Consider the following 25,243-nt stretch of genomic DNA (forward strand, 5'->3'; position numbering starts at 1 on the left):
TAAACGGAAGAAAAAAAAAAACAGAGGGGGGGAGGGAGATGTGACAGACAGCAGCTCCCCCCCAAACTCCACTGATAAGCAGTGTCAGTAAAAGTTGCGCTCTGTCGCCGATCTGACACTGGCATCACGCGTTCTTCGTTCTTAAGTTGTACGGGGAGGCTGGTTCGTGATCGGCACGAGGAAAGGGGGGGGGGGGGGGGGGGGGGGGGGTTACTTCCACCCAGAGTCTAAACAGGCAATCAGGGAGGGGGTCAGAGTTCAAGGGAATCGACAGAGGCAGGGCAGAGCCAAACAGCGCAATGAAACATATCTTACTTACATCTTAGCTCATTTTACACGTACAGTCGTGATCAAGGCACAGGGAGCTTCTACAAGTTACTTTTTTCTTCAATAAAGTTGTACAAAATAATACATTTTACAGTCTGTACAAGAATAATGATCCAGCAGAGAAATCAAAAGACAGACCAAAAGCCAGGCTAAAGGGGAGGAGAGGAAGTCGGAGGGGAGGGGGGGGCAACTACGCCATCCGTTAGACGTCCTTCTCATGTCTCGCTTCATTACTCGGTCTTACCCTCAGTCTGATGAAGTCCCCATGTGTCAGTGTACAAGATTTTTTGCAGCAGGGAGGAGACAGACAGAGAGAGAAAGATAAAGGGGAGGAGAAAGAACGAGAGAGAGAGGAATGACACTCGGAAAACAGAAGGAGAGAGCAACCGGGAAAACAGGAGGTTTAACATGGTGCATATTTGCACACGCCAACACACAAACTGGGGTAACTAACAAACAGAAAACAGAACAGTTTGGATTTTTTGCACTGCATTTAGTTCACTGTTCTGCATGAATCTAGCATTGCATGCGCTCGCCTCTCCTGCGATGCATCTCGAGAAGCGAGTCATGTGATGGGTCTTGTATTCAAGTCATTCTCTGTTCCACACGTAAAGCAACCCGGGGCAGTAAATGCTCCAAACCCTCCATTTTTGTTGGGGGGAAAAAAATATATATATTTTTTGCTCTACATTCTGTTTTTATGTGTTTTTTTTTTTTTTTTTTTTTTTTTAACGTACGGTCCATTGTTTTGCTCTCCGCCGGTGGGGTCTGTCCACCTTTGGGGGTGGGATGTGGTCTCGGGAAAGAGGAAATGGGGAAACTGAGGGGGACTCGCCAGGCTCGTACAGGCACTAAACGTTCAACAGGACCAAAACGGGGGATAAGAATAGCGTGTGTATGTCTTGTGCGTGCGCATCAATATAAGTAACGTGTGTTTAGGCATATGATCGGAAAAAAGACAAAGTGTGACGTGTAACATACATAGGACTGTGGGTCAGGAGTTTAGCTGGACGCATTATGTGTCTGTATGTGTACGAAATGGCTTCCTTGTCCTGAGCAGTCCTGGACAGTTTTTTTTCTTCCCTCTTTTCTCCCCCCTCCCTCTCTCTCTTTTTATTAACATCGGTAGTCCTTGGCTGTGTTAACAAGTCTTTTTGCCAGATATCACAGCCACGCTTTCATCAGTAACACAGTGTGTCCCCTTGCCCCAGCCCCTAGTCACTCAGGATGGAGAAAGGCCATGTGTGTGTGTGTGTGTGTGTATGTATATATATATATATAATATGCATGTGTGTGTAAGTGTAATAGGTGGGGACTCATCAGTTTGAAGGTTCGTGGTTTGATATTGGGGCGTGATGTAGGGCAGGGGGCCTAAAGAAAGTTCAGGTGGTGAGTTTGCGTCCCGTCATCCTTGCTGCGATCACAATAGTTCGTACTGTCGTAAGTGCATGCGCTGGATGATGTCTCTGCAGTCGTTAAACACTCGGCGGATGTTTTCTGTGTCCACAGCGCAGGTGAAGTGGGGGGTAGCAGTAGTGCCGGCCATCTCCACTCGCTGTACTGATCCTCTAAATAGACAAAACAACAACAAATAAAAGGAAGGTATTTTTACTAGGACCGGCAGCATGATATGGTGCAGTGCAAGTCATTCTCTCATAATTCAAATCAAAAACATGTACTTAAATATCCCTTTATATATGTGCATATATACATATATATTTTTATGTGTGTGTGTGTGTGTGTGTATATATATATATATATATATATATATATATATATATATATATATATATATATATATATATACACACACACACTACTCTTTAGGATTAGTAAAGTCTCTTATGCTCACCAAGGCTGTTTATTTGATCAAAAATACAGCAAGGCAAAATAAAGTAGAAACAATACCATTGTGAAATATTATTAAAAAAAAAAAAAAAAATTATTTTAAAATGTAACTTAAAATAAAAGCTCGATTTTCAGTCATTACTTCAGTCAGTGTCAAATGATCCTTCAGAAATTATATTCTGATATACTGATTATACAGATTTGCTTTTTTCTTCTTCTTCTTATTATTATCAATGTTTAAAACAGTTGCCGTTTAATATTTTTGTGGAAATACTTTTTTCAGGATTCTTTGATGAATAGAAATCTCCAAAGAACAGCATTTATTGGAAATAGAAATTCTGTAACATCATAAATGTATTTACTGTGACTTTTGATAAATTTATTGCATCCTTGCTGAATTGAATGGTAGTGTATTTTAAAAAAATATAAAAAATAATAATAAATAGGGATGCACGATATTATCGGACTGATATCGGAATCGGCTGACAAGGGCTTTAAATATATATATCGGCATTGGCCTGATATGAAAAATGATGCCGATATATCTTGCAGATAAGAGGAATACATTAACTCACATGTGCTCAGGGAGTGCTAGTGATTAGATCACATCAGCAGTGTGGCTCCTTCTTGAAGCAAAATTTTGTCTGAATGATGATTAGATTCACTGTTTTGGATTGCTGCATTTAAACTGAGAATGACACGTTTGGTGTGTGATAGAGTAAACAGTAATAGCACGTGCAGTGACAGCAGCTGCAGCCTCCCCCAGGTCCTAATGTTCGTTAGGTAAGGAGTTTTAATCTGTAGGGGGCGCTGTTGGCCTACTTCTAATTAAATTAAAAATAAAATAGCCTACAGAAATAACATTTAGACTGTTTCTCTGATTAAATAAAGCAGAAATTGATGTCATAAAATAATAAGCATATTTTTATTTTAAAAGGTCAGAAGCTATAGCTTACATGAAAAAAAACACAAACATGACACTTGTAAATTAAATAATTTGATATATACTGATTTATTCATTAATATGTAATACGTTTTATTTTTTTAAACAAATCATAAGCTATAAAAGTTTTCAGAATTTGTACAACTCTTTAGACCATCTACAAATGTTAAATCTTAAAACAAAATGTTATGGTTAACAGCATCTTTCTGGGGGGAAAAAATGCAGCGATTGATATATAGTTTATTTATATTTATTTTCAAAGCTTCAATGTACTTTAAAAAAACCTTCATTATTGTTTATTTAATTCTAACAAATAAGTTCTTGTTAAAAACTAACCAAAATTAAAAATATTTTGCTTATAATTTCTGCACCTGTGAGACTTGATGTTGTTTCCAAACAAAAGTAAATATATCGGTATCGGGAAAAATGAGTTGAAAAATATTGGCATATCGGATATCGGCAAAAATACAATATCGTGCATCCCTAATAATAAAAAATGCCATAGACACAGGGTGATGGGTTGATGATGATTTTGGTGAAGAACCAGACTCACCAAGAACTCATCTCGGATGAAATATTTTGCTCTCGTAACTCGTGGATCTTCCCCTTGCTCTGGTGTTGCTGATAGAAAGAAAGTATCTTGTTAATAACACCGATGGAGTGATATCCAAAGTTACTACTGTGCTTTAGATTAATACATGAATTAGCATTCAATTCAATTATACGGACTAAAAATCATTATTCTATTTCACTGACCATCATCTGGTGTAGTGTAGCGTGCAAACTCGGCGAAGTAATCCTCAATTTTAGATTTTCCTGCCAAAACCTTCTCAGCCAGCAAGTCCTGCTTGTTTAGGAACAGAATGACAGAAATAGTTCGAAGCCACCTGGAAAGCAAGGAAAGAAAAATAAAGAGGTTTTTTTTTACATTTTCTGAAGAAAATGTGAGCGGCGTGGAAGTATACTCTCATTAAGCCCTCTTTTTACACATGTGAGCATGTTTTATGTGTCTTAAGGGTACCTGTTATTCCAGATGTTCTTGAACAGGTTAAGTGCCTCCTGGAGTCTGTTGGTCTGATTGTCCTCTCTGAGCACCATGTTATAACTGCTGCTGGCTACCACGAAAATGATGGCTGTCACATCTGTAACAAGAGAGAAAATGTTTTATGGTACACTTTGAACAAGTAATGCAAACAATCCATCATAAAACTATTCTACAAAAAATTACTACCAATTACAAAAAATGTATACTAATAAACCAATATATTGGCCAGACTAATAACCTTTGTGTCAGTGAATAGATAAAATAATGACCAAAATGACATTCATTATTATTAATAATATTGTTGGTTTAAGTAATAAAAGAATAGCATTTACCATTAAAACACTGGATCCATTTCCTGCGTTCGTCTCGCTGCCCACCAACATCAAACATACTGCAGAAAAAAAAACATCAGTTAGACAGTTAGGCATGGAGCTGTTCACGTCAAGCACTTATTACTACTATTCATTTTTAAAAATGATTAAGATGTTAACTGCGGTTATGAAAATAACATCTTTTGTAGCACTGTGAATCTGTGAAAAGTTTCATGAAGGCTTCCTAGTCAAACTCACTGAAAATTAACTTTGTCCACTTGGAATCTTGTCTCAAAGATCCCAGAAGTCAGAACTCTGCATCTGAGCAAGTCCTGAGAGACGGCGACAAAGGGAAGGGTTACATTTACAATAAAAGACATCTTTAAATCAGACACAATAAGAGAATGATGCCTCTTAAGAAAGAGAAAGAAAGAGGACATAAGCCGAAGATATACACTACAATATTAATGCCTGAATCCCATCATGTGGATATTTACACACCTGATCAGTGGGAGTATAGTCGCTTTGTTTCACAGTGTCAATCCTGTCCAGGAAACTAAAAATAAAAGTAAAAAAACATTAACAACTGTCCAGTATGTCTCAACACTTCCTTTTAATTAATAGAGCTAGATGCATATAAACACTGAGTAATGCGATGACAGACAGCTGGATTTATTCCAAACAAATCAAGACAAGGAATTAAAGAATGTTATGTTATATGAATCTGTCGTCTTCTCCTAAGTGATCTTCTAAGTATCTCTGTTCCCAAGGAGTTTTAGGCACGTTTTTGCTTTTTTTTTTTGGGAGTGCCCCTCTCGCTCACCTTTTTGGACTCAGCTCTCACTTGACATATTTGTTGGGTACTGAGATATGTTTGACTCAGTGCCATTTTTTCACGAATGACTTTTGGGACTTCACCTTGTCCGTCCAACAAAGATCTTTACTGTTAGCTGCTCTCACAGCAGCAAAACAATTGCTTGTCAGCCATTGGAATCCTCCTCACACAATGAACAGACGAAGCTGGACGGTGTATTTGTTGGACATTATCTCGATGGAACTCTCTACTTCTCGTATACATGGATCTAACGTGAAAACTGTAAATTCATGGCATTCAGCTTTTAATGTGTCTTTTCTAAAATCTTTGTAAAAATTATTTTGTTATGCGTTTATCTATTAATATTAATTAATGCGTGTTTATTATTATTATGCTATTTATTTTTAAGTCTACCAAAGGGTGGGATGGGTTTTAAATTTGTACAGCTGTTTTTTTTTTTTAACAACAAAAAAAGTCGTTATGCACAACCCAAAGTTTAGTCATTGCCGAGCAATCACCTTACATCTGGAAACCTTCCCTAAAAAGGAATTACCACGACTACTTTATTTATAAACTCTATTGTGCTATACCGTGATGTAAATTATTTGTCCTGTGAGATGGTCATATCGTCAATCCCTAATAATCATTAAAAAAATTCTGTTGAAAAAGCCATGTTCAAAAGTTAATTCAAACAAAATATTCCTGCATTTACACAGCCCCAGTGAGCATCCGCAAAACTTTCACACGCACATTTTTCAAATCACTGCATGACAAGTCAGCCATGGAGGAAACAATAAAAATGGCAGCTGACACAATCTGCAGCTGCGGAATCAGCCAGCAGGTGGCGTGTGTTTGTGCTGGAGATCAAAGCAGGCAGGGTTCTGAGTCATAGTGATCAGAGAGCGCTCAGTCAGACGCTGCTCTAGTCAATGGATCGGCTCTAGTGGGAGGAAACAGAGGGGAAGAGAGGGCAAAACAGAGGGAGGGAGGGAGGGGGATCAAGAAATGCTGTCTTGGTCAAGCTGCTATCCGGCGAAAAAGACTGCAAGATGGTGGGACGGCTCGAACTCGTCTCCTGGTCCTTCATGCAGCTGAGATCTTAAGGACGCTCATCAGAATCAAATATATACAGAAAGAGTGGCTGATAATCAATGTGTCCAATGAAATGTTTCTCATTCAGAACTCGCTCCATTTTTAATAGATCATCATAGAAATAATAATTTATAATAATGTCCATGCTGACATAATAAATCAGAAGACAATCTAATACAATGTAATAAGATTCTTTATAACTAGTTGACCCTCAACTTGTATTTTATTTTAGTTTTACGTTTGTTTTAATATATATTAATAAATATGCATATATTTACATTTATCATCTGAGGACATCAAAATGCTTCTCATTCAGAACTGGCTCCATGTTTATATATATTATTGGCATATGATTTATAATAATGTCAATGCTGACATTATAAATCAGAAGACAATATAATACAATACTCTCAACTAGTTGACCTACAAATTGTTTTAATATATAGTTTAACATTTTAGCTTTTTAATTTTAAAATATTAATATTCACAAATATATACAAATCATAAATAAATACAATGTATATTAATTTAACATACATTGACGCTTCTCATTCAGAACTGACACCATAATACAATATTATCAATTAGTTGATCCTCAAAAAAAAATAGTTTTAAGTTTGTTATACACATGAATTGTATTCATTAGTCTTTGTTACAGTTTTTATATTCTCAACTAGTTGACCCTCAACTGTTTTTTTTTTTTTATGTAGTTTTAAAGGATTAGTTCACTTTTAAAAAAACTTTTGCTGATAATTTACTCAGCCCCATGTCATCCAAGATCTCCATGTCTTTCTTTCTTCAGTCGAAAAGAAATTAAGGTTTTTGATGAAAACATTTCTCCATATAATGGACTTCATTGGGACCCAAACGGTTCAAGGTCCAAATATATATATATATATATATATATAGGCTGTCAATCGATTAAAATTTATTATTTTTATTTATTTTTCTTAAAATGGCATGATTGTCATGAGTTAACTCGTGATTAATCGCAACTTAAATCACACATTTTTATTTGTTCTAAATGTACCTTAAATTAATATTTTTTTAATTTTTACATTTAAGTTTTTAATACTCTAATCAACATGGGCATGGACAAATATGAATACTTTATGCAAATGTATGTTTATTATTATTGAAACCATAGTAAAAAAAAAAAAAAAAAAAAAAAAAAAAAAAAAAAATGTACCAGGCTCCCATTACTTTTTTTTCTTTGCACTGAGTAATTTACTTACACAAACCTGTTTACATTTTTGCAGACAGGTCACCTCTTCTTCTGAACATGCAAAATGTACATTTATTATTAGATTTGTTTGCCTCTCTGTGCCCACATACTGTATTTTGATGCAGCTAAATTCTCAATAAAACTGTTTTCATTGGTATATTTTACGGTTTCTGTTGTCAGACAACAGAATGAATATGATATAGTGACTGAAACGAGACCCATTCAGACTAGGCTACATAACCAGCTCTCCTTTCCAAGATGTTAATCTGCACAAAAATACTGAAAATCAAGCAGTCGTCTGATAAAATCAAATACACATAAGATAATGACAATAGCTGTGCTATGATTTCTGCTATACTTGCATGGAAAATTAGAGAAGCATAATATCAGTGTTTAACTGAAAGCGCTGCTCTTCTCTGCCGCTAGCTGAACAGAGCAGACGCAAAGCACAGAGAGAGAAAGGTGTGTGTGTGTGCGCGCGCTGGGATAGCAAGACTTCGCGCTCGCACAGCAGTACTGGAGAGTCTCAGAAACTGTGTTTAAATTAGGGTTGGGCAAAGTAAAGATTTGTCGCTAGGTGCTTTTTTGAAGAGGGGTGAAAAAGTCGCTAAAGGGGTCTGCAAAGTCGCTAAGTTGGCAACACTGTACATCTCCATTTCTCCAACTACGGGCTAGGCTACGGGTCAAACAGAAAATGTGTGCTGCATTAATCGTGTTTGAAGGGAACCAGCTCTGCTCATCTCCTGCAGAGTACCATCCCAAAAGTAAAGTGTGCTGGTAGCAGCCTCATGCAATGGGGCTGTTTTTCAGCAGCAGGGACTGAGGGACACATCAGAATAGAAAAAAAGCTCAATGCACCAAAATATTGAGGTAACCTTAATGAAAAGTCCAGTTCAGAGCATTCAGAACCTCAGACTGGGATTACCTTCCAACAGGACAGTGACCCTAAGCACACAGCAACAGTGGCTTATACATAATGCTGTGAATGTCTTTGAGTGGCCCAGCCACAGCCTGGACTTGAACTAGGGATGCCAATTCTTGATCATTTCCACAATCAATCGTCGTTTAAATTAACGATCAATTAATCGATTAATCGTTAACCTTAATACTGCAAAATGCGTCTATTGCAGTAGCATATAGTCACCGGCATGAGAGGATGTGCAAATGCCACTCAAAACGCCAGCTTCCTCACCCAAATGAAAGGTGTTTTAGTCTTAAGTAATAGGCTAGTAGCAGGATAGTAAAATGAATGGATGCGATTATGATCATTTGATAAAATGAAGAGAGCGCGCCGTAGTTACGCACGGGATCATTATACTTTGTGGCTGTTTCATATTCTGTCACGGAGACCACTGAATGCGGCTTTTTAAATGGTTTCATGGTGCTCGTTGTTTTATTTTAAAACATTGTCTCAATGTTTGCAATTGACATTATCGGGATTTAACATGCAATAATCCCAAACGCAAGTACGGCGCGTGGGGCTGTGTCGTGCGGTCAGTGATCCGTTTCCAAAACCACCGGCGTTGCAACGGCAAAACACACTGTTACCCATTTGAAACATTTTAATGCGAGTATTATGACACAAGTGAGGTACAAAGCTTTGTTGATAAGAGAAATAATTGGTTAGCAGGCAAATGTTACGTCACGCGCATACATTTAAATCAAGCCATACGTGGATTTGTGTTCCGTTTTGCCAGATGGTCACGAATTTAATATTATTTATTGTTTCTTTTCCCAAATCCTCACTGTCTCACCCTCTAGATTCGCAGGTTTATTTTATTGTTGTTTTAAATCACTGTTTTCATCTCTTACTGTGGTAAACGTGGGGGAAATGAAAGATTTCGTGGCCATGAATTAAGAATTCGTTACTATGACTTAAATTGCTCCCGCTTTTAAATTCATGGGTTTTCTAGGGAACAAATTAATGAAACTTGGACAGTGGCCACAAATTAATATGTCATAGGAATGAATTAACAAGTCGCATGAATGAATAGTCTCTATAGTATCTGTCCTGCTCGCGTGCGGCAGCCCTGTCAAAGCGAAGTGCCCAATATGCAACAATTATCTAGGGAAATTATAATTGAACATGACTTATTACTACATTTGAATACAAAAGAACTTTGTAAAGCATCTGTTTTAATGTACTTGTAAAGTTTGTATCACATTAAAAGCGTAGTTTGTACATTAGTAAATTATTATTGTGTAAAACCCAGCCCCTTCACCGTCACTCACAGACGTTTGCATGCGTTTTGCGCATGAGCCAAACGCACCCCAAAATGAAATTCGATAGCTTTTATCGATTACAATGCTTATCGACAATTAATCGATCGTCGATTAATCGTTGACATCCCTAACTTGAACCAAATCAAATGTTTACCAGACAGAGCTTGAGAGGTGAAGAGGTGAGGAGAAAAATGGCAGATAATTGCCAAATGTTGATGAGCAAAGCTTGTCGCATCAAACAAAAAAGACTTGAGGCTGTAAAGGTACTTCAGCTAAATATTTAGTTAAGGGTATGAATACTTATACAATGTACTTATTTGAGTTTTTTTATTTTAAATAAATTTACGAAGTTGTGACAATTCTGTTTTTGCTTTGTCAATATGGTGCATGGAGTGTAGATTGATGTGGGGGAAAAGTAATTTAAAGCAGTTTAACAAGGCAGCATCATAAAATGTGAAAAAAGTGAAGGGGTATGAAGACATTCGCAAGGCACTGTACACAAACAAATGCTAAAATACATATTAATATTAAGCATTACAATATGATATAAAATGAGTACAATTAATATTGTTTAATTAAATATTATTCAGAACAAAGGGCATTTATGAACTTGTTTATTTAGAAAGACCAATGAATCTTCAAAAGTACTAAAAGAATCTTTAAGAAATTATAATTGGAATCATTAAAATTCCACACAAATGCCAGCAGAAGTGTAACGCCTTAATCAAAGCCTGAGGGAATCGGAGAGAAAGCGAGAGAAATCCGCAGGCCGGATGCGCATGTACATTCCCCCTGTCCAAGTGCAACAAGAATGTGACACAGAGGGTTGAAATGTAACAGCAAGGCTGTAGGTCCCACACACAGCGGCATGGACTGCACTAGTGTGTGTATGTGCATGCATGCAACACGCACAGCAGGCCGCACAAATGAAAGTGTGGCACATCACGTGGAAGAGGGGGGCATAAACAGAAATAAAACAAAGCAAACAAAGAAAGACAGACAGGATAAAATGCAGACAGACAGACAGATGGGGGAGGCTCGCACAGACAGCTGTGTTGTGACCACAGCCGTTGTCTAACACCATATCTCAATTATTGCCTTTTTTCCTATTAATAGAACGATTCCAACAATAGCCCAGCCCGCTGGTCAGACATAATACAACTCATGCCCCTCTGGGTACAATAGTTGAGAACGCATACAGTCTCGACTGCCGTAATGCCAAGCAGAAGAGACAGCTATAGCTGCGACCGAGTATACTTAGGCCTGCCTTCCAAATCCAGCCTCAACTCAAGTGGAATTCTGGAAATCAAACGGCCGCACGGCAGGAAGTTCATGGAATTCTAGTTGCATGTTGACGTCTGCCAACAGTTGCGGAGGTTCTAGTTTGGAATAGTGTGTAGCAGACGTTGAAAATGCACTTTAAAGTATGTGTGATGGATGTCAGAAGTCTTAAAAACACACAAGATGGATATTAGCATGCATGTATATGCATTTTATTTTGAGTTGTTCTAAGCATTCAGTGCAGATATGATTAGGCAGCAACTTCAATGAAAAAAACTAAATGTAAAAACACTTGAAGCAGTAAATAGATGGTCTGGCCACACACACACACAACGCATCACATGAGTCATATGACTTGGCTCACACAGAATTTCTGTTCAGCTCCCTTTATTTATTGTATAAAAAAAAGTATGCAGCTCACTCGTGCTTAAAGCAAATCGCTGCAGTAAAAATGCATGTAAAGTAAAAGCACAGAAACGTTTTTTTTTTGTTTTAAAGTATAATTAAAATTGTTTATATATCATCCGTCCCATCAACTAACTTTGCCCTCAAAATATAGCCCTGAAATGTTGCCCATTAAGAATTGGTATAAAAAGCACAATATAAAAATCTTTAGATTTTTGATGGATCTAATTGCTTTACATGCAATATTGCACCTACCTAAACACCACCCAAAGCAACTGGATTCATATTTTGACTACTAACAATATAGCAAGTGGATAGTAAAAATTTGAAATCACCAAAACTTAATCCTAAATCAAAACCAATTACTACTTTGGTCACAAAAACAAATGACATTTATAACAAATTATAAAATAACGGTATAACTACATTTGGGCTAGAGCTGTAATAACTACATTTTAAATTAACAAATTATCCAGACCTGCACAAACAAATGTTTACAGTTGATAAAAGATGGCAAACAGCATCCCAAACAAACAAAAGCTTTACTGATAATTAGCACTTAATTATTAGACTTAATTATGAAATATGGATTCATCTTTTTATCAAGTACATATTAGGTTGCAGTGATTTGTAAGTCATTTGTAAGTTATAATTAAAAATATTTACATTCACAACAGACCACAGCATGTAACATTTAAAACTGTGTAGAAATAAACAAATACAAATTCTAAAAAAAAAAAAAAAGCTTAGATTTAATTAATTAATTAATTTTAAACAAAATCCCAAAAATAAAGCAATTTCTGTTTAAGAAAAAAGAAAAAAAACATGCAAAGAGAATAAACCATTCACAGAAAGAAGAGTGAGCTGTTGTGCCGATGGTGTATTAGCATGGAAAAGCTGATAATATCCTCATCGCTTACTAATCTGGTTAATGTTACAGCTCATCTAGTTAACAGTAGAGTATTAAGAGTGTGGATTAGGCAACTTCCGGGGCCAATACGGCAAACAGTGTTTAGGCTCTGAGTGAACCGTGTGTGTGTGCGTGGCACGATACGGAACAGAACAACGGCAAGCCTTTCAGAATCAAGTGGCGTTCAACAACAAACGTTTCTTGTTAAAAATAAATAAATAAAAAAGTAGTAGTTGCATTGGTTGTGCCCGTTTAAAAAAAAAAAAAAAAAAAAAAATTAAAAAATAAACAGAAAATGCGACATTCCAAAGAATCAGTCAGATTTGAGGTTCAGCATTTTATGAAATGCAACTTACAAAAAAAGCTAGCTATATTTATCTCTCCAAATATGTTAAATCGTGAATTAATCGATAGCCTCCACCGCATTTTCCCTCTCTTAGATACAAACGCACACACTTCTGTAAGTTTGCAACGCTAAAAGTAAGGAAGCAGCAGAAACCGGGAGAGAGGGAGCGGTGGAAGAGAAAGAAAAGAGAGAAGGCTGTGTCTGACATTACAGCGGCGCTCCAAAAATAGCTCCCTGGCGCCCTGGCCTCCAGCTCGGTTGTCATAGCGACAGAACCACAGGCGCTATAAATAGACTATCAGCTCCAAATCTTGTGTGACTGGAGAGAGGCCAGAGAGAGGGAGAGACAGACAGAAAGAGTGAAGAGAAAAAGAAAGACAGAGGGATTGGAGCGAGCGAGAGAGAGAAAGAGAGAGCGAGCGAGCGAGCGAGAGAGGGGGGGGGGGGGGGGGGGGGGGGGGGTTGGGGGGTGGAGAAGGGCCAGTCAGAAAAAGAGAGGGGAAAGCCAAAAAAAAAAAAAAAAACAGGTCTGGTTTCGCAAAAGAGGGATGGGGAAAGAGAGATGCTCAGAGAGACAGAAAGTAACATGGCGGATGGTTTAGGAATTTTCTCTCCATGCGCTGGCCTTATGTTTAGGAACTGCGGGACATGCAAGAATGCTACGTTTTTATGCTTTACAAAAAACAGAACGTTTGTAGAAAATAATGCGTTTCTTTCAAACAGACAACATTAATGAAACAATTTCCCCATTGAATGCAAGGAGGAATGCAACATTTCTTTGGTTTTGGAAAAATAGAAATGAAGTAAAGCAAGTAACAGAAACATTACTCACACACAAAAAAAGGATAATTAAAACTTTTTATACATCATCTGACTCATCAACTAACTATAGCCTTGAAATGTTGCCCATAAAGAATTAGTATAAAAAGCACAATATTAAAATCTCAAAGATATTGGATGGATACAATTGCTTATCACCTACAATACTGCACCTTCCTGAACACCACCCAAAGCAAAATAGTAAGTACATAAAACTATAGTCACCAAAATTCATCATAAGTCAAAACCTACTACTTTATAGTAAAAATATTGAAATAAGAATGGACCCTTCGCAGAGACCTTGAAAGACAAGCAATCTGACCAATCATAACGCTGAATCGGTGGACTTAAACTTGAAAAATTGTGTACTGACATCTTTCCGTGGTTGAAATATAATACCTTCTGATGTTCTTTCATGTTTGTTTGGCACTTTAAGTAAATAAGAAAAGACGATCGGTTCACATGCTGCTTGAACGGAGGCAGTTTTTTTTTTATGCACTCCTGTTAAAAATAAAATAGGGGATATTATAAGGAGAATACAAAAGTTACAGAAGAAACGGTTTATAATTATGTAATTATTTGTAGTCCTACTTTATACTGATATATACATATACATACATACATATATATATGGCATGTGACGGTATCAAATTTTCATATGATAATTGCTGAAACTTTTATCATGGTATCATCATACACTATATTGCCAAAAGTATTGGGTCACCCCCTTCTAATCAACAGGTTTGACTACTTTAGTAATTTCCATGAGTACAAATCTTAATGTTTAAGCATATAATGATATTCTGGGAATTGTGTGCTTCTAATTTTATAGCAACAGTTTGGACAGGACCCTTTTCTATTCTAACATGACAGTGCCTCTGTGTATAAGACAAGGTTCAAAAAGACATGATTGATTCAGTCAGTGTGGAAGAACTTGACTGGTCTGCAGAAAGCAAAGTCCTAATCCCAGCTGAACACCTCTGGTGTGACTTTAAATGCAGACCTTGAGCCAATGACTTGTACATACACTATATGGACAAATGTATTGGGACACCCCCTTCTTAAGAACAGAAGAAGTTACTTCCAAAACTGTGGCAACAAAGATGGAAACATAATTCATGTAAATTTTACTTCCATCTGTTGCAACAGTTTTGGAAGTGTCTAAAATGACTGTACTTATAATGTACAAATCATTGGTGTATGGTGATAGACAACAGTAATGAGGGACAATAAGGTAATGTTAGCTAAACTAAAAATAAAGTTATTATTCTTTGGTAATGTTAAAAAAAACAATGAACAAACAATATTCATTACATACAATATTGAACTCTTGATTTTAATAACGCATTAGTAAATAAACATGAACTAAGGTTAATAAATGTATTGGAAGTATTTTTCATTGTTACTTCAAGTTAACTGGTTAACTAAAAGGGCCGTATTGTAAAATGTGACCAAACAATAATAAAGAATCAGACATTTTCAGTCAATATCCAGTGCAAATTTTAGGTCAGATTAAAACTTAAAAATATTTAAATTTGAAAACAAATAGCTCAAGTCTTTAAAGTCCCCATGAAATCAAAATTGAAGTTTTTGGGCTTTTAGTGTGAATTAGAGGTCTGCTACCCGACCTGTGCCCGAAGGGTCCCGAAATACTTTCAGGTCGGGTTTGGGTTAATATTTAATGGATAGCTTCGTGCTCGGGTTTGTAGCTAAACCAAAACTATATGCAGACTTTGCTGCTTTCATAGACTCACGCACACACACATAGCAGAGATTGCGCAGCGAACACAAAGCACGGAAACTTTTATTATTAAAATAGCTTCGATAGGCTACTGACTCACAATGTTATATTTCTCTGCAATGAGGGGGTAAAGTCGCTGTTTTTGAAGTAACTAAGCCTCATTGCTTGTAGAGAGAGAGGCGCAGATGCAGGTTCACACACGCAACTTTCATCCCTCTCTCTCTCTGTCCGTCTCTCTCTCGCTAATTCAAAGAAATTATTAATTCAAATAAATACAATCTTACCGCACTACATCTCCGCGTCTGATTTAAAGTATGCCGAATGCTAACGAGTCTTAACTGACGAAAATGAGCATAATTTGCACGGTGGAAGAATTATCGTCTTGTCCTTTACAACCATTCAAAAACTCGGCAGAATTTGTGTGACCGCTGCACCTGATGAAACTTTCATAACTGGTAAGTGTTTTTTCTTTTGCCTTGTGAAATGGCTGAGCCGTGATGAATCTGGTTCTTTACATGTATTTGTTTACTGACCGTTGCATGCAGTCGTGAAATGCATGCATTTGTATTTATTTATTTTTTTAAATTGGCTAGAAAAGAGATTTCGGGTTCAGGCTCTAAATTTAACTGTGCCGCTCGGGACGGGTCAGACGATCTCGGGTACGGGCCAGGTTTGGGCTTCAGTTTAAAGCCCGTGCAGACCTTTAGTGTGAATGTTATGCTTAACTTTATCTATAAGCTAGTGTGCTCCAAAACAATGACAAAATTCACATTTACAAGATATAAGCATTCATACCTTGCAGTCTCTCACTTCCACCAATATGGATCAAAGATTTTGATGGCATCACCCTGCATTTACTGTTATACCATCAAATGTGGCTTCACAGAGTTCAACAGCTCTAGCCCAAGCTGTGATATAAACAAAACGCTATTGGTTATTTTAAAAAGGGGCGGGGCTACTAGATATGTCCTGCCCTGTCTTCCCGTTTCAGTTGAAATTGTCAACACATAGAATAATTCTGTGTTTCAAAGCACTGCAGTGGACCTTTAAAGTAAGACGTCTGTTGGACCAGAAATTTTATTCGCACTCCTAAATACATTTTACATTTGGCACATCTATTTTTAGTTGAAACACTCGCACTGTCGAGCCCTGTTGTTCGTGTCATTTGAAAGTGCTGTATCCGGTCACTGTCAGTAAATGTGCGTTAGCAATGAAACCTGCCAAGGAGGACCTACGTGGTAACATTTTTTAACTGACAGGATAACTGATGTGAGAAAAGCCACGTAAACGGGTTGCCTGCTGTGTTCTTCCAATCAGTGACATGGTCACCACAAACATGAAAATAAGGACTCGGGGTTTAGGAATGTGCAGTGTGAAACGGCAGCTTATGAATACTCCGGTATTAACTTTCAACCCTGGGTCAAGTATAAGCAGTGTGAAACGTGAAGCAAGATAACCCAGGACTCCGTTTACCCGGGGTTTCGAATGACCCAGGGTTAACTATTTGAAGTGTGAAAAGCCCTTCTGAAAACAGACAGTCATAAAGAAACATTTCTTTATTTATGGAATGCGAAATGTCTCTGGATTACAAAAAAAAAAAAAGTTTAGCTTTTTCTATCTCAGCCATTTTCTGTCACTGCAGTGACGCTACAAGCAGATGCAGGAAGAACTAGTCAGGAGAGGGAAAAAAAAGAACGAAAGAAATTATTGTAGAAAATATTGTCCATTTTTTTTTATTTTATACAAATTTTTTTTAACAGCATAACCCTAATGTTTTTTTCCGATATGCCGCCACAAAATAATGCTTCTCTGGCTTACAAATTTACAAAGCCCTGTTGTTTCTTTTTCTTTACGTTCTCTGAAAACTCTAAACCCTTCTTTCATGATGCTAACGAAATGCAAACAAGCAAGAACGTTCCTCTGGTTTACAAAAATATAGAAAGCTCCAAGAAATGACTGTCCACATTTAACACATGCTTTCTGTAATAACAGCACCTTAAACAAATCTCTCTTTTCTCTATTCAAACACCTCTTGCACACATGAATGGTTGCAGGCAGGTGCACTGGATACAGGAAATAATGCAAAAGCATACTGCTGTAGCCTGCAAGGAATCCAATATTACCTAAGGTGACAACATTTCGGTCATGAGACCTTTGTCAGGAATTTAAAAAATGATTTGCATTTACAAAAGAAATATTTCTCTGTTTTAAGGAAATATATGGAATTGGAAAGGTTATGTAAATATAGGAAGCACGTAAAAACACTGAATTTACGCAAACGAAATGCAAAAGAGGAGGAATACAAACATTTCGGTCATGAGACCTTTGTCAGGAATAAAAAATAATAATAAATCATGCTCTTGATTTGCATTTACAAAATGTTAACAGACAGGAACGGAACATTTCTCGAATTGGAAAGTTTATGGAAATATAGAAAACATGTAATATTAAAGAAACATTTCATCTTTTCTAAATGAACTTATTGAATTTATGCAAACAAAATGCAAAAAATGAGAAATAACATTTCTTTAGTATACGAGAACACCATAACAGAAAATACTGCTTCTCACGCACGTTTGCCCTGAAAACACTTTAAGAGAACATTTCTTATTCTCTAGCTTACGAAAATAAAGAGAACTTGTACAAACATAGTTAACTTACTTCAGTAATACACACACATGCTTCCTCTGAAAACAGCATAACCCTAATGAAACTATTCTCATTGGGGGGTTTTTCTACCATTCTTGTGTTTGTCTCAATGATAACATTATTGAGCCCACGATACTGCTGTGGCTCGACCGTACAAAGAAACAGAGGTGGATGAAAACACGAACGCATGCACGCACGCACACATTCAATATGGACACCTGGCCATGTGACAGGAAGAGCCTTGAAAACACTCAGACAGAAAAATGAGCTCATAACAGGACAAGCGCTAGACGACTGTCTAATGCTGGTTTCTTGCTGAACGCGTGTACGTGCGTGAACGCGCTTGAAACAGCACTGTCATTCTCCACCGTCCCTCTTCACAGTCTGGGAGGTTGGGAGTTGCCCTCCAAACAGTCGCAAGTAGCCACCATTACCACTTCAAGCTCATTTTTCTCCTTCAAAAGAGGAGATGTATTATTCGCGATACTTGCGGATTGCCTCTCAAACAGTCTCCTTCTGCTGCAAGAGAGTGAACCAGCGAGTTAAAAATAGCTCTCTCTCTCTCATTCTCTGCTCTACGTTTACATAAGTGTGCAGCGGGGAGCGATGGGGGGGGCAACTTCCGGTATAAACGGCTCAGGCCAGTGTCTGATTCACAACAACCACCAGTGGCTGTGGGAGAGGACAGGACACAGACGCATATGCGCCACAATGCAGGAAACCTTACAATGTATACCCAACATTCATACCTCTGTGTCTGGCTGAAAGCGCCTATCTGTCTAGCACTCATCAGTCTCTCTTTTTCACGTTCTGTCACTTCTGCACTCATCGCATTTCTATTTCCCTCCCTCTTGAATGCATAAATCGGTGCGATACGTGCAATGAAAGTCACACAAACAATTCCATCGATTGCAACCGACTTGACTAACAATTCCAAGAATATTCCAAAGCTTTAAATGTTCAAACACTAACAACTCTACACAATTAAACAGCAATTCAAACCCAGCATTTAAAAGATACCAAATACTCACTACTGTGCACAGTCGATCAGTTGATATTCGTTGGATCTTTCGAAGCAAGCTCTCACCCCTTCATCCTGCCACAGGGTCTTTGTGTGTTCATAAAATTCCTGTTGGGAAGACAAGTGGAAGAGAGGACAAACCCATAAACTAGCTGTCGGAATCCAGGCAAATCTTTTACACCTCTGTCGTTTGGCTGCATATCATTTTTAAACATGTTTGTGTTAGTTTTGCACAGCCTCTTTAGTACATGCTAACCTGTATAAAAATAAAAACGCCACCACGCCGTTACAGATTCTGGACAACCAATCGGGAATTTGATTTGGGATTTTTGCATGCAAAGGTACCAGATTCAATACAATGATTTTCATTCCTTAGTGGTTCTATTAACGCGTGTCAAATTGTTTCAAATTTCAGATTTCAACAGAACGATAATTACAAAATCAAAACTAAATTGTATAGAATTACTGGCAACAAAAAAAATCTGTTTTTCAAATGAGCAATGTCATGTGACTCATGTATGCGAATACATCGCAAGAAGGTGTTTACAACAAAAAAAAAACCCGAAGGAGGAATTCTGTGTCTGATTTTAGATTTCATCGACCCTTGATGAACCAGGAAAAAAGATAGAAAGTCAAAACTTTTTTGCAAGCTACATTGAAGACTAACATTATACGCATGGACTTAGCTCTTCTGCTGTCTCCTTTTGGATGACATACATAAACACCAAACAACGTACGCAGTTCATGTATAACAAAAGCCACATTTATGGAGTTCAAGACAGAAATAAACGATTCTGACCGCCTACTGCAATCCAGACATGGTGGTGAAGCATGAATGAGCATTCGAAATGAACAACTTCCAATCTGAGCCAATACGACATGAAGCGGGACACACCTTGCAAAGCTGTTTATATGTGGTGGCATGAACCTGAACAGCAAATGAGTCGGTGCACACCGTACGGGACAAAGGAGGACTGGCACTGTGGTCCCGACAGGGAACGGGGCTTCGTCTCACTTGATCTTTGTTGATGCGTTTAGAAATGTCAGCGTTCACTCTGGCACAGCTCCTTTAAAAAGGAGTGCCACTACGCTTTTAAATGTGTAGGACAAGAGCCACACACTTGAGATTCACGCCACCCACCAGCTCACTGCTCTTACCTTAAATATTTATTTTGCGGGAATCTGAATTTTTGTATCACAACAGTATATTGTGATATATAGGACACGGTCTTGCATATGTTGTTATGTAAGCAAATATTTTATTGTTAAAAATAAATTCATTCTTTACGCGAACCATGATATGATCTGCAACAAATAATAAAATTAGGCCCTAATTATATTTTAAACAAAACATTGATATTTCAAAGCTGATCAGCAATTACAAGCAAAAACAACATCAAGCTAAAAACATTTAAACGTGCTAATTTAAACACATTAAGCAATATACATATTAAAAAACTTAATTACAGAATGTGAAATGTAAAGCTGAAGCTGCTGTAAAATAATGATTGGTATTTTAGGAATGTTCACTGTATAGAATCCACAAGCGTCAGTGACAAACAACGTATGTGCAATACATAAGACAATAGTTTTCAGTGGATAAACATGATTATCAGAGTTAACAATTCAGTTTTTTTTCTACAACATGCTTAAGGTAGGCCTGGGCAATATAATGAATATTTAAGAGATTTAAATAAGCAATGCATGAACAGTATGTATTTAAAAAGTATGACATTATGACGGTGCTTCAAATTAAAATAATTAGTAGCTAAAACAGTAGTAGAGTTGGCCATTCAAATTCACTTCTGTGAAGCAGTTAAACCATTTTATCCGATTTGATGAATAAGCTTCTGATTCTGATACATTTGGCATTAAATATGACAGCAAAATATTAGGTTAAAATTGTGATGTATTATATATGACTAATATCAATAGTATTGAAAACAATGCCTTTTTTTTTTTTTTTACTGTTTAGTCTTACATGCACTCTTACTGCGAAAAGAATTTCAGAACAAATAATTTTTTATATTTCATATTTATTATATAAATAAATGAATAATATTCAGATGTATGATGAAAATGTAAAAAATAAGACATTTTTAGCTACTTTGCCCAGCCCTGGCATACACAGTTTCAGGTGAAGGTAATGCGTTTAAACGTTTTTAATGTGTGTTTTTTTTTTAAATTCAGCTAGTCTACATCTGTCTCTCTCTACATTTAAAGATCTTATGCTAATACGCTTCACCAGTTTCCTCCTAGCTCGATAGCTTCACAGCTACAGAGGGTTTTATTTGTTTTTTTTTTATGGAAATATTACAACTCAGCCATGTAACAGGGCTGAAATAGCAGTCGTCTATAAACTTCAATGGGTCTTTATATTCTAAAGTGGCATGACTGAGTTATAAATGTCAATAATTGCTTTTGCTTTTTATTTTTGTCTCTTGCTTGCAACACAATCAACCAGTCAGACTGGTTCCCAGCGGGCCCTGGGGCCACCGAGGGAGAGAGAGAGGGTGGGGCAGTATCTTAGTAATGCTAAAACTACAACAACTTCCTGCACTCGATTCTGAAGTTTAACAGTTAACGATCAACTCCGAATCACACATGCTCTCTTGGCAATCCTGTAGCATACAGACAAAACCAGCATCCCGTGTAACAGTCATTGTACATCTATCCAATTTTCTGATGTCAAAAATTCCAACTCATTGTATCCATAATCTAATAATTCTAGAAATGTTTATGTAATGATACGGGTTTCTATTTAAAACCTCTTCTAAACCAGCAGGTGAGCGGTTCATGTTCTCTGTTTTTAAGTCCATAGGGCCACCAAGTAATTAAATCTTAAGCGGCCCATTGGTGCAGGTCAGGGCGGCTCTCCACTCCTCTTTCCCTAGACACAGAGCACCTGTCTAGGTGATGAGGGAGCAGGGAGGTCCTGGGTGACAAGGTGTGTGGCTCAGGTGAGGCCCTCTTAAGGGAGAGTTTAGAGGTTATTACAAGTAATCAGTCGTAATGAACGCCTCACCATTATACCTGAGAGTCACACGTTCACACACCCACATTTCCCTGAGGTGGGGGCGCTTTTTCAATTCACCTATGTGTTGTCCCCAAGCAAAGAATAGTTGCTAATTATAATTGCATAAACCACACAAGGCCCTACAACTGAGGAGAACCATCAAAACACACACGGGCCTGACACAAACAACCACTACGCTCACACACTTAATTGCCATTTTTACCTTTAAACTTGATCAGTCTTTTTAAAAATGTCATGTTTTTCATAACTAAAGTCTAAAGTGCATGTCCAGCTAAAAATATTGAGATGGTACACACACTCTTAACGGAAACAAAAACGGGGGCGATGGGGTGACAATAACTTCATACTCACCGTTGTGAATTCAAAGTCCTTCTGATTGGCTAAATTGAGGATGTAATCAATTCGAAACTTATTTGCGGGACAGGCTAACTGGACTGGAGGTACCAACGCGGACATTGCCGTCGCAATAGTCTGTAAAGGAAAAAAGACCATTAGAGTTTCAGTGCGTTCACATAGTTACACGTTTGATTACTAGTTCAACTCAACTCCAGAAGCTTCAACACTTACCTCTATAGCTTCTTTTATATTATTCTTGATGTCTTGAATTTTTTGTTTTTTCTCTCTGTAAAACAATGACGCTTGGTTACTTCAGATCACTTCAATTTCAAGCAACATGAATGAAATAACTGTAATCTCGTGAACAGTATGAATTAAGCAACTTAATGCTACTTAGGGGTGGACGGTAAACCAAATTTTTATATCGCAGTATGAATCAATTTACAGTATATTAAGTTATTTTTGCTGAAAATTCAACAGATTTTTGATTTGATAGTATTTTATACATTTTGGTTTTATATTATTTTATAGGGATCTAATGATTCCCTCAACTCACGATTCGATTTTTTTTTTTACCAAAATGAGATTTAAGACAAATTATAAATTAAATGTGTCCTTTTATTATTGCTAGGACAAAATGTTACATGTGTGAAATTGAAATATAACACTATAATAATATACTATAACAATTTATGACTAATATAGCACTTGCATATTATTGCTCTTTTGTTGGTTTTGATTGCTTCTATTGTCCTCATTTGTAAATCGCTTTAGATAAAAGCATCTGCTAAATAACAAAATTAAAATATAATGTAAATGTAAATAACAAAACTAAATAGAAATTTTAAAACAAGCCCCAAATCAAATAAATAACACAAATAAAAGAAATCTCTTCATATAAACAAAATAAGACTTTGTCTGTGATCTTTCCATTTAAAATTAGAGGCAACCACTGCATTCAGGGGCAGTCGTGGCCTAATGGATAGAATCGGTCTTGTAACCCAAAGGTCGTGGGTTCAAGTCTCGGGTCCGGCAGGGATTGTAGGTGGGGGAGTGAATAACCAACACTCTCTCCACCCTCAATACCACGACTGAGGTGAGACCCTTGAGCAAAGCACCGAACCCCCAACTGTTCCCCGGGCGCCGCAGCATTGGCTGCCCACTGCTCCAGGTGTGTGTTCACTACTGTGTGTACACTTGGATGGGTTAAATGCAGAGCACAAATTCCGAGTATGGGTCACCATATTTGGCCACACACCACTTCCCTTTCCCCTTTCATGATCAAACAAAGATGCTGTATACATGCAACATGAGCAGTTTTTAAATCTAAATTAGATGGTATAATTTCGAAATTTGAAGCAAAAACAAAATGGTTTGACTTGAAACTATACATAAAAAAATTGGATGAATGAGACGCAGTTTCACTTTCTACCAGCAGGTGGCACTTAAAGCATTTCTTTGGTTTCCGATGTAAACAAAACAGGGCTGCACTTATACACTTATGCATTATACAGAGGCAAGATGAAAAGAAAAAATACCATCTAAACTACTCTAAAGACAGTAAGTTCCCCTAAGACATACTTTCATATAAACTCCTACCCCTAATTAAATCGCGATTTGTTTAGCATCTCAATCGATTTGAATCGTCACATTTGAATCGATTTTCAACCGGCTCGCGGTTAAGCATTACATCCCTATTATTTTATAAGGTTATTTATAATAATTAAACAACTGTGTTTTGAAGTGTTCGCATAATCCTGTGAGGTAAATAAATACCCTACAAATTAAAAGTGTATCATCGCAATTAACTACTTTGTCATTCTATTTTCTTCACTATAATGCATACAAAATGATAAAATTTCATATTACACAAGACTAGAGATAAAAACAAAAGACAGGGGTGCAAACTCATCAGGAGTGAAAAAGGTGACAAACTCCCCTGAACTTAGTCAGGATAAATAAACCACTGTAAATCTTAATTTCAGCACTGGAATTATTGAAGCAGCTGATGGGCTAAACGTGAGGTGTTTCTCCATCTTGAAACAGTTACAGGCTGACACCTAGCTATGGCTTAGCGCTGCCTGACTTGAGCTGAGTGATACTAATATTACTATACATTAAACGGTATGCTTTACTTGTAGGTCGAACAGTTCTCAAGTCGACTAATACCTTACTGATATGTGAGACAGATGTCAAGGTCGAGACTGAGGAGCATTTTTGCAAAGGGTAACGAACTAATGTAGCGACAACGAAACTTACAATCTTCATATCTATCACAACAGCAGCCTCACGCAAAAAAAAAACCAGCAGCCTCACACAGTAAATCAATTAAACTGGAACACCATAATTTACAGCAGATACAATGCATTCCGTCTGAAATATGGACAGTTGCCTGCAGCGTCTAAAAGTTAGGCTTCAGGAGTGAGATTGGTTGGATGAGGGAAAGAACATTAAGGTAAGCCAATCAGAGGCAGAGTAGGGCCGGTCCATTCCTTTGCCAACAGCGGGAAAAAAAACGCTACAGGTGACGTGACACAGATAACTCGCAGATACGACGACGACTATGACCCCCTCCCCTCAAATTGTTTTATTTTTTCTTACAGATCTACACGATTCACGCGAATGACCTTTTTCAAGGTGAAAACGGCTAAATTCTCCGAAAGGTGACAAGTTTGCACCCCTGAAATAAATTATAACTACTATTATAAACTGCATTGTTCAAACTCTAAATTCTGATTGGATGAGCTGCATTTGCTTCAGATTGTTGTAAAATAGCCAAATACAAACATGTGACTCTACATTAACAATACTATATTAAATGCATGTATAGAACATTTTTGATAAAGTGGTCCTGGCAACTGCGCAAATAT

At 37.2% G+C, this 25,243-nt stretch overlaps 1 pseudogene across 1 annotated transcript in view; it reads right to left on the bottom strand.

Moving 5' to 3' along the window:
• Nucleotides 1-1,605: 1,605 nt before the first annotated feature.
• Nucleotides 1,606-25,243, bottom strand: part of LOC306879457 (guanine nucleotide-binding protein G(s) subunit alpha-like) — a 36,790-nt pseudogene continuing 13,152 nt past the window's right edge. The window contains exons 3-12 of the transcript XR_013785875.1: nt 22,605-22,659; nt 22,389-22,508; nt 19,011-19,108; nt 4,976-5,030; nt 4,733-4,806; nt 4,496-4,554; nt 4,140-4,260; nt 3,875-4,005; nt 3,672-3,739; nt 1,606-1,895 (exon numbers count right to left, since the gene is read on the bottom strand). The product of XR_013785875.1 is annotated as a guanine nucleotide-binding protein G(s) subunit alpha-like (transcript). The remainder of the gene's footprint in view (nt 1,896-3,671; nt 3,740-3,874; nt 4,006-4,139; nt 4,261-4,495; nt 4,555-4,732; nt 4,807-4,975; nt 5,031-19,010; nt 19,109-22,388; nt 22,509-22,604; nt 22,660-25,243) is intronic.

This window comes from Barbus barbus, assembly GCF_936440315.1.
Source record: "Barbus barbus genome assembly, chromosome: 13".
In the NCBI taxonomy this organism is placed as follows: Eukaryota; Metazoa; Chordata; class Actinopteri; order Cypriniformes; family Cyprinidae; genus Barbus; species Barbus barbus.